Below are 16,400 nucleotides of genomic sequence, written 5' to 3'. Positions count from 1 at the left end.
CAGCAAAAATCTATTTAAGCATAAAAATTCAAAAAGAAAAAATAATATAGCACCTTCAACTCCACCACAGACTAAAACAGTTAAATGTGGTCTATTAAACATTAGATCTCTCTCTTCTAAGTCCCTGTTAGTAAATGATATAATAATTGATCAACATATTGATTTATTCTGCCTTACAGAAACCTGGTTACAGCAGGATGAATATGTTAGTTTAAATGAGTCAACTCCCCCGAGTCACACTAACTGTCAGAACGCTCATAGCACGGGCCGAGGCGGAGGATTAGCAGCAATCTTCCACTCCAGCTTATTAATTAATCAAAAACCCAGACAGAGCTTTAATTCATTTGAAAGCATGACTCTTAGTCTTGTCCATCCAAATTGGAAGTCCCAAAAACCAGTTTTATTTGTTGTTATCTATCGTCCACCTGGTCGTTACTGTGAGTTTCTCTGTGAATTTTCGGACCTTTTGTCTGACTTAGTGCTTAGCTCAGATAAGATAATTATAGTGGGCGATTTTAACATCTGATCATTTCTTAATAACATTTACATTTACTCTGATGGACTACCCAGCAGTGGGGAATAAGTTTCATTACAGTAGAAGTCTTTCAGAAAGCGCTGTAACTAGGTTTAAGGATATGATTCCTTCTTTATGTTCTCCAATGCCATATACCAACACAGGGAAGAGTAGCTACCTAAACTGTGAGTGAGATAGATTATCTCGTCAATAGTTTTATATCCTCTTTGAGGACAACTTTGGATGCTGTAGCTCCTCTGAAAAAGAGAGCCTTAAATCAGAAGTGCCTGACTCCGTGGTATAACTCACAAACTCGCAGCTTAAAGCAGATAACCCGTAAGTTGGAGAGGAAATGGCGTCTCACTAATTTAGAAGATCTTCACTTAGCCTGGAAAAAGAGTCTGTTGCTCTATAAAAAAGCCCTCCGTAAAGCTAGGACATCTTACTACTCATCACTAATTGAAGAAAATAAGAACAACCCCAGGTTTCTTTTCAACAGTGTAGCCAGGCTGACAAAGAGTCAGAGCTCTATTGAGCCGAGTATTCCTTTAACTTTAACTAGTAATGACTTCATGACTTTCTTTGCTAATAAAATTTTAACTATTAGAGAAAAAAATTACTCATAACCATCCCAAAGACATTCTCTTTGGCTGCTTTCAGTGATGCCGGTATTTGGTTAGACTCTTTCTCTCCGATTGTTCTGTCTGAGTTATTTTCATTAGTTACTTCCTCCAACCATCAACATGTCTATTAGACCCCATTCCTACCAGGCTGCTCAAGGAAGCCCTACCATTAATTAATGCTTCGGTCTTAAATATGATCAATCTATCTTTATTAGTTGGCTATGTACCACAGGCTTTTAAGGTGGCAGTAATTAAACCATTACTTAAAAAGCCATCACTTGACCCAGCTATCTTAGCTAATTATAGGCCAATCTCCAACCTTCCTTTTCTCTCAAAAAGTCTTGAAAGGGTAGTTGTAAAACAGCTAACTGATCATCTGCAGAGGAATGGTCTATTTGAAGAGTTTCAGTCAGGGTTTAGAATTCATCATAGTACAGAAACAGCATTAGTGAAGGTTACAAATGATCTTCTTATGGCCTCAGACAGTGGACTCATCTCTGTGCTTGTTCTGTTAGACCTCAGTGCTGCTTTTGATACTGTTGACCATAAAATTTTATTACAGAGATTAGAGCATGCTATAGTTATTAAAGGCACTGCGCTGCAGTGGTTTGAATCATATTTATTTAATAGATTACAATTTGTTCATGTAAATGGGGAATCTTCTTCACAGTCTAAGGTTAATTATGGAGTTCCACAAGGTTCTGTGCTAGGACCAATTTTATTCACTTCATACATGCTTCCCTTAGGCAGTATTATTAGACAGCATTGCTTAAATTTTCATTGTTACGCAGATGATACCCAGCTTTATCTATCCATGAAGCCAGAGGACACACACCAATTAGCTAAACTGCAAGATTGTCTTACAGACATAAAGACATGGATGACCTCTAATTTGCTGCTTTTAAACTCAGATAAAACTGAAGTTATTGTACTTGGCCCCGCAAATCTTAGAAACATGGTGTCTAACCAGATCCTTACTCTGGATGGCATTACCCTGACCTGTAGTAATACTGTGAGAAATCTTGGAGTCATTTTTGATCAGGATATGTCATTCAATGCGCATATTAAACAAATATGTAGGACTGCTTTTTTGCATTTGCGCAATATCTCTAAAATTAGAAAGGTCTTGTCTCAGAGTGATGCTGAAAAACTAATTCATGCATTTATTTCCTCTAGGCTGGACTATTGTAATTCATTATTATCAGGTTGTCCTAAAAGTTCCCTGAAAAGCCTTCAGTTAATTCAAAATGCTGCAGCTAGAGTACTGACAGGGACTAGAAGGAGAGAGCATATTTCACCCATATTGGCTTCTCTTCATTGGCTTCCTATTAATTCTAGAATAGAATTTAAAATTCTTTTTCTTACTTATAAGGTTTTGAATAATCAGGTCCCATCTTATCTTAGGGACCTCATAGTACCATATCACCCCAATAGAGTGCTTCGCTCTCAGACTGCAGGCTTACTTGTAGTTCCTAGGGTTTTTAAGAGTAGAATGGGAGGCAGAGCCTTCAGCTTTCAGGCTTCTCTCCTCTGGAACCAGCTCCCAACTCGGATCAGGGAGACAGACACCCTCTCTACTTTTAAGATTAGGCTTAAAACTTTCCTTTTTGCTAAAGCTTATAGTTAGGGCTGGATCAGGTGACCCTGAACCATCCCTTAGTTATGCTGCTATAGACATAGACTGCTGGGGGGTTCCCATGATGCACTGTGTGTTTCTTTCTCTTTTTGCTCTGTATGCACCACTCTGCATTTAATCATTAGTGATTGATCTCTGCTCCCCTCCACAGCATGTCTTTTTCCTGATTGTCTCCCTCAGCCCCAACCAGTCCCAGCAGAAGACTGCCCCTCCCTGAGCCTGGTTCTGCTGGAGGTTTCTTCCTGTTAAAAGGGAGTTTTTCCTTCCCACTGTCGCCAAGTGCTTGCTCACAGGGGGCCGTTTTGACCGTTGGGGTTTTTCCGTAATTATTGTATGGCTTTGCCTTACAATATAAAGCGCCTTGGGGCAACTGTTTGTTGTGATTTGGCGCTATATAAATAAAATTGATTTGATTTGATCCCTCACTCCCATCTTATTATGTTCACTCCACACCCTTCACCTGCCATCATGTCTCTCTCTCACTTTTATGCTGTCTGCTTTGTGTTTGTCTTCACTCACGATCTTTGCACCTGTCTGTGTATCTCTGTATCCTACATCACTCCACTTTGTGTACTCTCTTCCTCCCTATCTAGCACAGTGTTTAATCTTTGACCACTAGCCACGGCTCCTTTCTAGATTGCTCCACACGTGCACCTCATTAACACCACTTGTTCCTCATTTCACACCCTAATTAGTCCACCAGCTTTTAAACCCTCACAGTCTCACAGTTCCCTGCCAGATTGTTGTCTTTGTACACTTTTCAGCGTGTTTCATAGTCCTGACTTTTTGTCTTGCCGTGTTCCGAATCCTGCTCTGTCCTCCTCGACCATGCCTCTTGCCTCATCCCACATGTCTGTGTTTGCTTGTGCGTCTGACCCCTGCTCGTTTATGACTGCATCTCTACCTAATCCTGTTGGTACTTCAGCTTCACTGACTGACCACATGTGCGCTGAACCAAGGCTTGGAATAAAGATCATGATTTCTCTTTCACCAAAGCCTAGTCTGGGAGTTTGCTTTCCGGGTCCAGCCACTCACAGCCGCCCACCCTGACACTAACCAATGTAGCAGCAGAAGACTAGAACATTTCAAAGCACTAAACTGAGTAAATAAAGTCTTTTAATCTCATCTGTTTTGTCCTTTCAGCCGGATGCATCATCACAGCCCACGGAAAACTACTATCCACAGAAGACGCTATTTGGAAATACTTTAATTCCTTATCATGGAAATCGCTTGTGAATAAATACAGTGTTTTAAAAGAAGATCCTTGGTGTTGCAATACAATGCTCTGTGTGTTTCTCAGCCTGAGCTGCCACCAATAAGAAGAAAAATAACTTATTTTAAAAGCTGAAAGCCCTTTCTGCAATTATTTTATGAGAGTCACAACGCTTCAGTTATTCATGATCAACATTCACCATGGCCATACATAGTTTGTTCAGTTTTCTGCTTGCAACAAAAATAAATCCCGTTAATGATCCACCAAGACAAAAAACAAACCAAAACAAAAACAAAAGTATGTTAATTTACATTGTTGACAACAACAACATGTCATTAATTATGAGTGGTTGGGGTTACAGAGGCAGGGCTATGAGACGCAAATCCATCATTTTCAGATTTATCCGCTCTGGGACCCGTTTTCAACAAGTATCGTTTTTGGCCACCGAAAACAAGACAGCCTGCTCACCGCCTGCTTTTTTTTTTTTCAGATGAGAAAGCGACTGATATGTGCAGTGCAATGAGGGAGAAAGTGCATGTCACAGACTCTCATTACCAGGATCTTCTATGATTTTTTTTTTTTGGTTAGTAGTGATTAAGGCATGCAGGGATATACAAGCCTTGGCAAAAATTATGGAATCACCGGCCTCGGAGGATGTTCATTCATTTGTTTAATTTTGTAGAAAAAAAGCAGATCACAGACATGACACAAAACTAAAGTCATTTCAAATGGCAACTTTCTGGCTTTAAGAAACACTATAAGAAATCAGGAAAAAAAATTGTGGCAGTCAGTAACGGTTACTTTTTAGACCAAGCAGAGGGAAAAAAATATGGACTCACTCAATTCTGAGGAAAAAATTATGGAATCATGAAAAACAAAAGAACGCTCCAACACATCACTAGTATTTTGTTGCACCACCTCTGGTTTTTATAACAGCTTGCAGTCTCTGAGGCATGGACTTAATGAGTGACAAACAGTACTCTTCATCAATCGGGCTCCGACTTTCTCTGATTGCTGTTGCCAGATCAGCTTTGCAGGTTGGAGCCTTGTCATGGACCATTTTCTTAAACTTCCACCAAAGATTTTCAATTGGATTAAGATCCGGACTATTTGCAGGCCATGACATTGACCCTATGTGTCTTTTTGCAAGGAATGTTTTCACAGTTTTCACTGAATATGACTTTCATCCAGTCATCCACAGTCCACGATTGCTTTTCCTTAACCCATTGTAACCTTGTTTTTTTTCTGTTTAGGTGTTAATGATGGATTTCGTTTAGCTTTTCTGTATGTAAATCCCATTTCCTTTAGGCGGTTTCTTACAGTTCGGTCACAGACGTTGACTGCAGTTTCCTCCCATTCGTTCCTCATTTGTTTTGTTGTGCATTTTCGATTTTTGAGACATATTGCTTTAAGTTTTCTGTCTTGACGCTTTGATGTCTTCCTTGGTCTACCAGTATGTTTGCCTTTAACAACCTTCCCATGTTGTTTGTATTTGGTCCAGAGTTTAGACACAGCTGACTGTGAACAACCAACATCTTTTGCAACATTGCGTGATGATTTACCCTCTTTTAAGAGTTTGATAATCCTCTCCTTTGTTTCAGTTGACATCTCTCGTGTTGGCGCCATGATTCATGTCAGTCCACTTGGTGCAACAGCTCTCCAAGGTGTGATCACTCCTTTTTAGATGCAGACTAACGAGCAGATCTGATTTGATGCAGGTGTTAGTTTTGGGGATGAAAATTTACAGGGTGATTCCATAATTTATTCCTCAGAATTGAGTGAGTCCATATTTTTTTCCCTCTGCTCGGTCTAAAAAAGTAACCGTTACTGACTGCCACAATTTTTTTTTCTTGATTTCTTAAAGTGTTTCTTAAAGCCAGAAAGTTGCCATTTGTAATGACTTAAGTTTTGTGTCATGTCTGTGATCTGCTTTTTTTTCTACAAAATTAAACAACTGAATGAACATCCTCCGAGGCCGGTGATTCCATAATTATTGCCAGGGGTTGTATTAGACCTAAAGTAATCTATTTTCTTTTCCAAGTAATTTAACAAATCTTGAGCGGTAAGTTGAGGGACCTACAGGTGGTTGTCCTTGAGTAAGTGTTTGCTCCATGTTGAACAAGAACTTTGAATTCTACTTATTTTTGTTAATCAAATCAGAGTAGTAGGCCCATTTTTAGCCAATGCTTATAGTCCAGAATAGCATCGCACCACACAAGGTGAAATACTTCTGGTTTTGAGCTACGCCATTTTCAGTCTAGTCCTCTAGACCTATGCTTGATGCCACATAAATGATCATTGAACCAAGAAGTGTATGTTTTGAGAGGACGTGGTTTTACTGTAGGTGAAATGTTTATGTCCAGTGTGCTTGTGAGCGCTGAGTTTAAGTTGCCTGCAAGACTATCTACTGCATGATCATGTTCCAAAAGTGACGCTAAGATATCAGCGTCCGTGTATACCTTTTGGTACATATTATAGAAAAATAACATTAGCCATTTGAATTTTCAATAGGGGGCCAAGTAGGGGTCAATTGAAGAACTGCATATGGGTCCCAAAAATGTTCCAGTTATATTGAAAGCTATACCGCATTATGTGTCTGATCACAAAGATTCCAAAAAGGTATAGTTTGGACTATCTGTGACTCAATGTTACGGAGTTATGGGGTAAAAATAGCAAGAATGGTGACAAAGTTTCTCCAGTTTTGGTAAAACGTGGTGCAAATTATTGATTGAACTAATAGGATTAACAAATGGAATAGTTCTGACTGTACTGAATGTTTGGTCTCCAAAGTAAAGGTCAAATAATGTCAACATCCATTGGATTCTATGACGTGACATCTTTTACCCCGTAACATGATAACTAAGCATGACACATGGTGCAAACTACAAGTATTCTTTTTTAAAATCTTACTAACTCAACCAATAATATGCATCATGTTTTACCATAATTGGAGCAACTTTAACTTTTGACCCCTGTATAAACTGAAAGTGACCTTTGTCACCATGCTTGCTGTTTTTACCCCATAACTCCTGAACATTCAGTCACAGATAGTCCAAACTATACCTTTTTGGAATCATTGTGATCAGACACATAATGTGGTATAGCTTTCAATATGATTGGAACATTTTTTTGACCCCTATGCAGTTCTTCAATTGACCCTTACTTGGCCCCCTATTGAAAATTCAAATGGCTAATGTTATTTTTCTAAAATATGTACCAAAAGGTATACACAGTCAAACTTTCGTGCTTGTAACCGGATTTGAAGGATTCCTCTGCAAATATTCTGTAACCTTCTGTAATCTGTAATGTGCTGACATCATATTGAATTTTGTATCTTTTTTCATTCCACCTCTCTTTCCATATCATTTTCTCTGTCCTTGTAGTACTTTCTGCTTCCACTCTTCCTGATCCTGAACCGTGTGCTGCTTTGTTCCTCCACTCATCTATTTTCTTCTTGCCTCTTAGCATTTTTGGCCAAGTCTTTATGGTCGATTTCAAGGAAAAAAAAATCAGTCTATCTGCTCTACTCTCCATAGTTCATTTTTCATTTATCATTGTTTTTTTTTCCCCCTTGTTTCAGCCTCATAGTTCCTCCCCTTACTCACTCACTTCCTCCTATTCCTGATTTTCTTCTGTTTGAAGGAAAGTGGGGAGCCACTCAGCCGACAAAAGCAGAGGCAAGTGACGTCACAGCAGACATAATACAGCAGCATCTGCTGTTGTCTAAAAATACACATCACAGGGCGCACACAGTCAGTCTGCAGCTGCACTAAGCGTTTGCTTCAACCTCCATGCTCGCTTCAGATGGCCTGACTTTTACACAACTGGAGCGTGTGGACACGTTGGGTTATGTACTGCTGTCTTACAACAGGGCAACTTTTGATTTATTTTGATATTAACAACATAACAGAGTACAGTGAGGCAAATAAGTATTTGATCCACTGTCAATTTTGATTTTTAAATAATTAATTTGCATTTTATTGCATGAAATACATGTAAGTATTTGATCACCTACCAACCAGCAAGAATTCTGGCTCTCACAGACCTGTTAGCTTTTCTTTAAGAAGCCCTCTTATTCTGCACTGTTTACCAGTATTAACTGCACCTGTTTGAACTTGTTACCTGTATAAAAGACACCTGTTCACACACTCAATCAATCACACTCCAACCTGTCCACGATAGCCAAGACCAAAGAGCTGTCTAAGGACACCAGGGACAAAACTGTAGACCTGCACAAGGCTGGGATGGACTACAGGACAACAGGCAAGCAGCTTGGTAGAAGACAACAACTGTTGGAGTAATTCTTCAAAAATGGAAGAAACACAAGATGACTGTCAGTCTTCCCTGGTTTTGGGCTCCATGCAAGATCTCACCTCGTGGGGTAAAGATGATTTTGAGAAAGTCTGGAACAACACGGGAGGACCTGGTCAATGACCTGAAGTGGGACTATGGAGGAGTGGACCAAAATCCCTGCTGCAGAGTGTGAAAACTTGGTCAAGAACTACAGGAAACATCTGTAATTGCAAACAAAGGTTTCTGTACCAAATATTAAAGTCTGTTTTTCTATTGTATCAAATACTTATTTTATGCAATAAAATGCAAATGAATTATTTAAAAATCATACAATGTGATTTTCTGATTTTTTTTTTTTTTAGATTCTGTCTCTCACAGTTGAAGTGTACCTACGATAAAAATTACAGACCTCTCCATTGTTTGTATGTGGAAAAACTTGCAAAATCGAGAGTGGATCAAATACTTATTTGCCCCACTGTAAGTGGATACTGCAGATATGAACACAGGGGAGTGTGGCCAAAATTTTGTGCTTTAAAAAAAAAAGTCTGATGGATTTACATCATTTAAAAATGTACATCATTTGCACATGATCGGTATGTATCCAACTATCGTCATTTTTTTATGCATCTACATAAGATTTGATAGACACATTCTGATCATGTGGAAGGGATAAAATATTTCAATTATGTTTCCTTTTTTCAGTGTGGAATTACTGAGGAAAAACTAGAGCATCGTGCTCTAAGAGTGCAAACATCTGCCAACACTAGCTTCTAATTCCACATATTTTAACAATGGAAAAATTGTCAAAGTCAAAGTCCTGTTAGAAGTGGTTTTTCATAAGCTAATATATAATACAAAACATTATAGATCAAAAGTGGTTTTCAATGTTAAAATCAAATATCTGCTAAATCTGCAGTATGGCTCAGATGCAGATTAAATTTAGTCTATTCAATTTAATTTAAATTTATTTTCATTTCTATAGCGCCAATCACAACAGAGTTGCCTCAAAGTGCTTCACACAGGTAAGGTCTAACCTTACCAACCCCCAGAGCAACAGTGGTAAGGAAAAACTCCCTCTGAGGAAGAAACCTCAAGCAGACCAGACTCAAAGGGGTGACCCTCTGCTTGGGCCATGCTACAAACATAAATTACAGAACAATTCACAGATGAATATACAAGAAATGCTATTGGCGTGCAGGACAGGAGGCTCGCCAACACGAATACAACTCCCATCTCTGGATGGAGGTGCACCTTAAACAGAGAGAAAAAACAGAATCAAGCATCAGAAAGACAAAAAAATACTGTATAATTTGCCAGCATTAAACAACAAGAAAAACAGAAAAATAATAAGGTGATCGCCAGCCACTAGCCCTAAACTTCACTAAAAGACCCAGAATTTAGGTAAAGTTGAGGCCACAGCCCGCTCCAATTACTAATAAAATGAATTAAGAGTAAAAAGCGTAAAACAAAACTGTACCAGTATGCTAGCCATATGAAAGAGAAAATAAGTGCGTCTTAAGTCTGGACTTGAAAGTCTCCACAGAATCTGACTGTTTTATTGACGCAGGGAGATCATTCCACAGAACAGGGGCACGATAAGAGAAAGCTCTGTGACCCACAGACTTCTTATTCACCTTAGGGACACAAAGTAGTCCTGCACCCTGAGAACGTAAAGCCCAGGCTGGTACATAAGGTTTAATTAGGTCAGCTAGGTAGGGAGGTGCCAGTCCATGAATAATTTTATAGGTTAGTAGCAGAACCTTAAAATCTGATCTCACTGGGACAGGATGCCAAAATGGGTGTAATGTGGTCGAACTTTCTGCTTCGTATCAAAAGTCTGGCTGCAGTATTTTGAACCAACTGGAGACCCCTAATGCTAGACTGCGGTAAACCAGAAAATAGAACATTGCAGTAGTCCAGTCTAGAAGAGATAAATGCATGGATCAGGGTCTCAGCATCAGCCATAGACAGGATGGGACGAATCTTCGCTATATTTCGCAGGTGGAAGAAAGCAGTCCTAGTAATATTTCTAATGTGGAGGCCAAAGGACAACAAAGGATGAAAAATTACCCCAAGGTTCCTCACTTTGTCAGTTTCTGTGTAGGCTCTCAGTTGTGCAGGTGGTTTCCATAGTAGAGAAGCTTGAATCTTCGACTGGACTGGGTTGCTTAACGTGAGGACATTTTGCTTCAAATCGCAGAAGCTTCCTCAGCTAAAATTCTTGCTCTGGTAGTCTGACTTCTGTCTTGACTCCTGTAGAGAAGAATAAACAGAAGCCACAAAAGCTGGAGTTTTAAACCTAACCAGACCCCTCCTACCAAGAGGCAGACTGCTATAGGCTAGTGACTAAACAATAGCTCTAATTAGCACCTATTGTGCTCTAGTTAGCACCCTCCTAATGACAGGGCAGCTGTCCCTCCTAATGATGGAACGGACGCCTCTCCTGACGGCTCCCTTGATGACTCTCCTGATGACGTGAATGACTCATTACCATGAACAAAAGACTGAAACTGATTTGACCTGAGTACCCCATTGTAAACAGGGGACAAAGCGTGTCTGAGACCCTCTCCCCGGTTAAGGCTGGGTTTCAACTGTTTCACATAGAATGCCTCCTTGACCCCTCTCTCAAACCATTTCTTCTCTCTGGCTAAGATTTTAACTTCCTTGTCCTCACACGTGTGGTTAGTGTCTTTAAGGTGGAGATGAACTGCAGACTGAGGTCCACTGGCGCCCTCTCTGCGGTGCTGGTATAGCCTTTTGTGTAAAGGTTGCTTAGTCTCACCTATGTAGTGTTCATTACAGTTTTCCTGACATCTGATAGAACACACTACATTGCTCTGTTTGTAACTAGGGATCCTGTCCTTAGGGTGAACTAATTTCTGTCTCAGGGTGTTAACTGGTTTAAAGTAAACTGGGATTTTGTGCTGTCGGAAGATCCTCTGTAGTTTTTCCCCTACTCCTGCTAAATAAGGGAGAGACACTCCTCTTCTTCTTGTCTCTGTCTCCTGTCTATCTGGTCTCTTTGTTCTCTGGGACTTCTGCACTTTGTCCAGCTACCATCGTGGGTACCCACATACTGTGAGGGCTTTCCGGACAAGTTGTTGTTCTTTAGCCCTTCCCTCTGCAGTTGTGGGCGCCTGTAGGGCTCTGTGTTGAAGAGTCCTGATCACCCCAAGCTTGTGTTCAAGGGGGTGGTTTGAGCCAAAGAGCAGATATTGGTCAGTGTGCGTGGGTTTTCTGTAAACCCCTATGTGGAGCTGCCTGTTCTCTCCAATCGTAACATCACAGTCCAAGAAGGCTAAATGGTTTTAATTTTGATCGCCATTTCTGTTCTAGACCTCTTGCTTTATGGTTGAGTTCACGCAGATAATCATTGAACGAAGGTGACTGTGATTTGGGGGAGCGCGGTTTTAACACAGGTGGTGCAATCATGCAAACTGAGTTTAAACTATCCACAAGTATGTCTACTGACTGAGTATTTGTCAAATGTGAAGCTAAGACATCAGGCAGTCTAGCTTCGAGTTCAGTCTTAGTTGAGGAGTTGATGCATCGTCGTAATGATGTATAAGGTTGTTGTTCCACTAAACACGGCAGCGAAACTGTAAACTTAATGAGTGACCACTGATGTAAGAGGCATGATGTCAATATTCGTGACAGCAATACCACGTGTGAGAATCAGATCCAGGGTATTTCCACTAATGTGTGTCGAATCCCGAATGCATTGCCGAAATCCTAATGCATCCACAATTTCCATAAATGATTTGCAGAGGGGATCAGAAGGCTTATTTATATGAATGTTAAAGTCACCAATGATCAGAATGTTATCTACACTAGTTGACAAGTTCGAGATGAACACACCTAATTCATCTAAGAATTCAGAATATGGGCCAGGAGGCCTATATACAGTGACAAAGTAATACAACTGATTTTTATTCTTCTGACCTTGGCAATGTGTAATATCCTGAGCAGAGCGGAGAATCAGATGCTCAAACGAGTGATATTTGTAACCCCCAACAGCTAATAAGCTAAACCTAGATTTATAAATAAGAGCAACACCCCCGCCTTGCTTCGCATCACGAGGGACGTGACTAAATGTATATGCTGGTGGGCAGGCCTCATTTAAGGGGAGGATAGCTGTAGGTTTAAGCCAGGTTTCACATAGCCCAATCATATCTAAGTGATGATCAGTAATTATTAGATCATTGATCAACAATGATTTTGAGGACAGTGATCGTATGTTAATGAGACCCAGTCTGAGGACAATCAGTGGGGTTGACAGTTGAACTGTTTGGGTTTAGGGGTGGTTCCAGCGTAGCATATATAAGATGCCGAGAAGTAGGTTTAGGTTTAAGACAATCCACGCACGTTGTAGGTAGCAGACACAAAATCTTTGCTATTGCTGGAAGAACCACTGGGCCATCCTCAATTTCAACATCATCCAATATAGTAATGGGTATTAAGTTTGGAAAGCATATCCCTCTATGATTTTTATGGATACAACTATGGAAGCAGGCCACAGTCTCAACCTGTTGAAGTTCCCTCCCTGGCAAATAAACTGCACTCTCACCATAGTGGATTTTCTGCACTAAATTCCCCGCTAAGCTAATGGATTCCACACCCGCATTTGTCATAAGCCTTGCAGGGTCTGTAATCACCTGCTCTGTGGCCTGCTGTAGATTCCTAATGTTACCCTCCCTGTAGAGCTTCGCAGACAAGATGGCGGCGCCTTCCCCAGTACGGTGGAGGCCGACCGGCATCAGCAAGCCACGGCAGCCCCAGAACGAAGGTCAGTTATCAATAAAGCTAATGCCTTGCTGTCTACAAAACTGCGCCAGCCACCTATTTAATGATGTCAGCCTGCTAAACGCCTCATCAGTACCCCGGGAGGGGAGGGGACCAGAGACTATTAATCGATGCTGACACATCTTTCTGGCAAGGTCACAAGTCCTCTCTATGTCCATTTTTGTGAGCTTTGAGTGCTTCATCCTGATATCATTGGTGCCAACGTGAATAACTATGTGACTATATCTCATGTCATGTTCCTTCGTCTGTCTTCCCTTCTGCAGCGTCAGCACCCTAAGATGAGATGCAGTGTCGGGAGCTCTGGCCCCAGGAATACATTTAACGTCAGCCGGCGTCTGTAACCTGACTTTGCGGGTGATAGAATCCCCTATCACTAAAGTCCTTTGTTTCGGCCTGGAGATATGAGTGGAAGTCACTTGTGGGCTCAGACAATTCACATCTGGCAAATCCAAGGAGGAGAACCGATTCACAGTTCGCACTAGCGAGTGTGATCCAGGTGCCACAACAGGGTACCAAGCCCTACGGGGCTTCCTCCGCCTATCCACAGTCCGAAAGCCGTCCTCCACAGCCGGCGTTTCTAAGCTGATGCAGATGGGCTCGCTAGCCGGCCCAACACTAACTTCATCTGGAGTGCCCGTAACATCTAACTCCACTGCGCTAAGAACCTGCTCTAACCTACGCACACGGCTCTCTAAGAGAGCCACCCTTTCTTCCAACATCACGCAGGATTTACGTAGGGTGTAAAGTAGAATTAGTAGTGTACTTTGTGCACTAAGAAATTCAAGAATGTAGCCAAGCAAACACGGGCTAACCAATAATGGATAAACTAACCACTCCTAAGGCTCACACAGATGCAAATAAATTTATTAAAATTCACAGCAGTTACACTGAAAAACTAACAGAAGTATTAAACAGGTAAAAAAGCAGCAGCTATAAAATACACTAAACAGTTAATTAACTAACAGGAGTGTAAAAAAATGAAATGAAAAAATGATGACGGGGGTCCGAAATAGCTAACACAAGCTAACCACTAGCGAAAATGCTAGCCGCTCCTAAGATTTTACACAGGAGTAAAATAATTACTTAAAATTCACAGCAGTTCAACTGAAAAACGAACACAAGTATTAAACGGGTAGAAAAGAAACAGCTATAAAAAAATAACGACGCAGAGGGGAGGGGTTGACCTAGCTAGTGAAAGCTAACTGCTAGCGAATGCTAACCGCTAGCGATTGCTAACTGCTAGAGATTGCTAACTGCTAGAGATTCACAACAGGACTGTTGTTAAACAACATTCAGAGTAGATACAATTAATGACCAGAAGAGTGCTAAACAAAAATAAAAGAAGCGTATACAACCGTGTGAAGTTCAGAGTGGCTTCACAGCAACAAACAATCTGTCAGAAGCAAGTTCATTGAGAGTGTCAGTTTTTATTGAGATATAATGCAAAATGTACATCAAAGGGGCTTAAGCCACAGCAATATTAAATTCAAATGTCCACAAAATCCACAATCTGGATCAAACTTTGTTAGGCAATAGTGAGTGCCAGTCTGCACCTCACTTTCAAATATGAGTGTCATTATGATACGTTTGATTAAGATATAATAATACAATATCATGCTTTTGGAGGGCGGTATGCATTTTCAAGAGGCCCGACGTTCATGCCCAGTCGCCCAAAATGACAGCTATTCGCCCGAGTTAGACGAGATCCGGATCAAACTTTGTGAGACGATAAAGGATACAATCCTACATTGCACTCTCAAATAACAAAGAAATTTGATCTTTATGACAGTTACGAATTTTTGAAAATTCGTTCAATGTGAAAGGATGGGGATTTTTCCAGTTTTCCAAGATTTTTCCTGACTTTGCACTTGAAAATTGAATCACTTCTTGCCTATCAGGATATGACTCTTCAGTAAAACTGTCATAATGATATATGAGAAATTGGGGGCTCCAGGCTGTTCACAAACAAACAAATAAATAGGGGGGAAACATTACCTCCTTCGTTGGAGGAGATCATAAGATGACTTGCACAGTTACTCTGAGGTACAATTTAATTGATATTATTCAACAGTGTTTGTATTTTCAAGCAATTGTACTTGAAAGTGGTTGTATTATTTAGGAGAATTATATGATGTTATAAGTCAAACCTGTTTCCAGTGCACGCTGGCCTCCGCCAGGGCTGCCCTTTGTCACCGGTTCTGTTCATTATTTTTATGGACAGAATTTCTAGGCACAGCCAGGGTGTAGAGGGGGTCTGGTTTGGGAACCACAGAATCTCGTCTCTGCTGTTTGTGGACGATGTGGTTCTGTTGGCTTCGTCAAATCAGGAGCTTCAGCGTGCACTGGGGCGGTTTGCAGCTGAGTGTGAAACGTCCGGGATGAAAATCAGCACCTCCAAATCCGATGCCATGATTCTCGACCGGAAAAAGGTGCTTTGCCCTCTTCAGGTCGGTGGCGTGTCCTTGCCTCAAGTGGAGGAGTTTAAGTATCTCGGGGTCTTGTTCACGAGTGAGGGACGGATGGAGCGTGAGATCGATAGACGGATCGGTGCAGCATCTGCAGTGATGCGGTCGCTGTATCAGACCGTCGTGGTGAAGAGAGAGCTGAGTAGGGGGGGGAAAGCTCTCGATCATCATAGTACATAAACAGCATTAGTGAAGGTTACAAATGATCTTATGGCCTCCGACAGTGGACTCATCTCTGTGCTCGTCCTGTTAGACCTCAGTGCAGCTTTTGATACTGTTGACCATGAAATTTTATTACAGAGATTAGAGCATGCCATAGGTATTAAAGGCACTGCGCTGCAGTGGTTTGAATCATATTTATCTAATAGATTACAATTTGTTCATGTAAATGGGGAGTCTTCTTCACAGACTAAGGTTAATTATGGAGTTCCACAAGGTTCTGTGCTAGGACCGATTTTATTCACTTTATACATGCTTCCCTTAGGCAGTATTATTAGAAAGCATTGCTTAAATTTTCATTGTTACGCAGATGATACCCAGCTTTATCTATCCATGAAGCCAGAAGTCACACACCAATTAGTTAAACTGCAGGAATGTGTTTCAGACATAAAGACATGGATGACCTCTAATTTCCTGCTTTTAAATTCAGATAAAACTGAAGTTATGTACTTGACCCCACAAATCTTAGAAACATGGTGTCTAACCAGATCCTTACTCTGGATGGCATTACCCTGACCTCCAGTAATACTGTGAGAAATCTTGGAGTCATTTTTGATCAGGATATGTCCTTCAATGCGCATATTAAGCAAATATGTAGGACTGCTTTTTGCATTTGTGCAATATCTCTAAAATT

At 40.8% G+C, this 16,400-nt stretch overlaps 1 protein-coding gene across 2 annotated transcripts in view; it reads left to right on the top strand.

Annotated features, from left to right (window-relative positions):
• LOC117525332 (transmembrane protein 266-like) overlaps nucleotides 1-16,400 on the top strand; it is a 300,763-nt gene that overhangs the window by 86,431 nt on the left and 197,932 nt on the right. The window lies entirely within an intron of this gene.

Source organism: Thalassophryne amazonica, chromosome 2, assembly GCF_902500255.1.
Source record: "Thalassophryne amazonica chromosome 2, fThaAma1.1, whole genome shotgun sequence".
Taxonomy (NCBI): domain Eukaryota; kingdom Metazoa; phylum Chordata; class Actinopteri; order Batrachoidiformes; family Batrachoididae; genus Thalassophryne; species Thalassophryne amazonica.
This window is presented reverse-complemented; position numbering and strand designations above follow the sequence as displayed.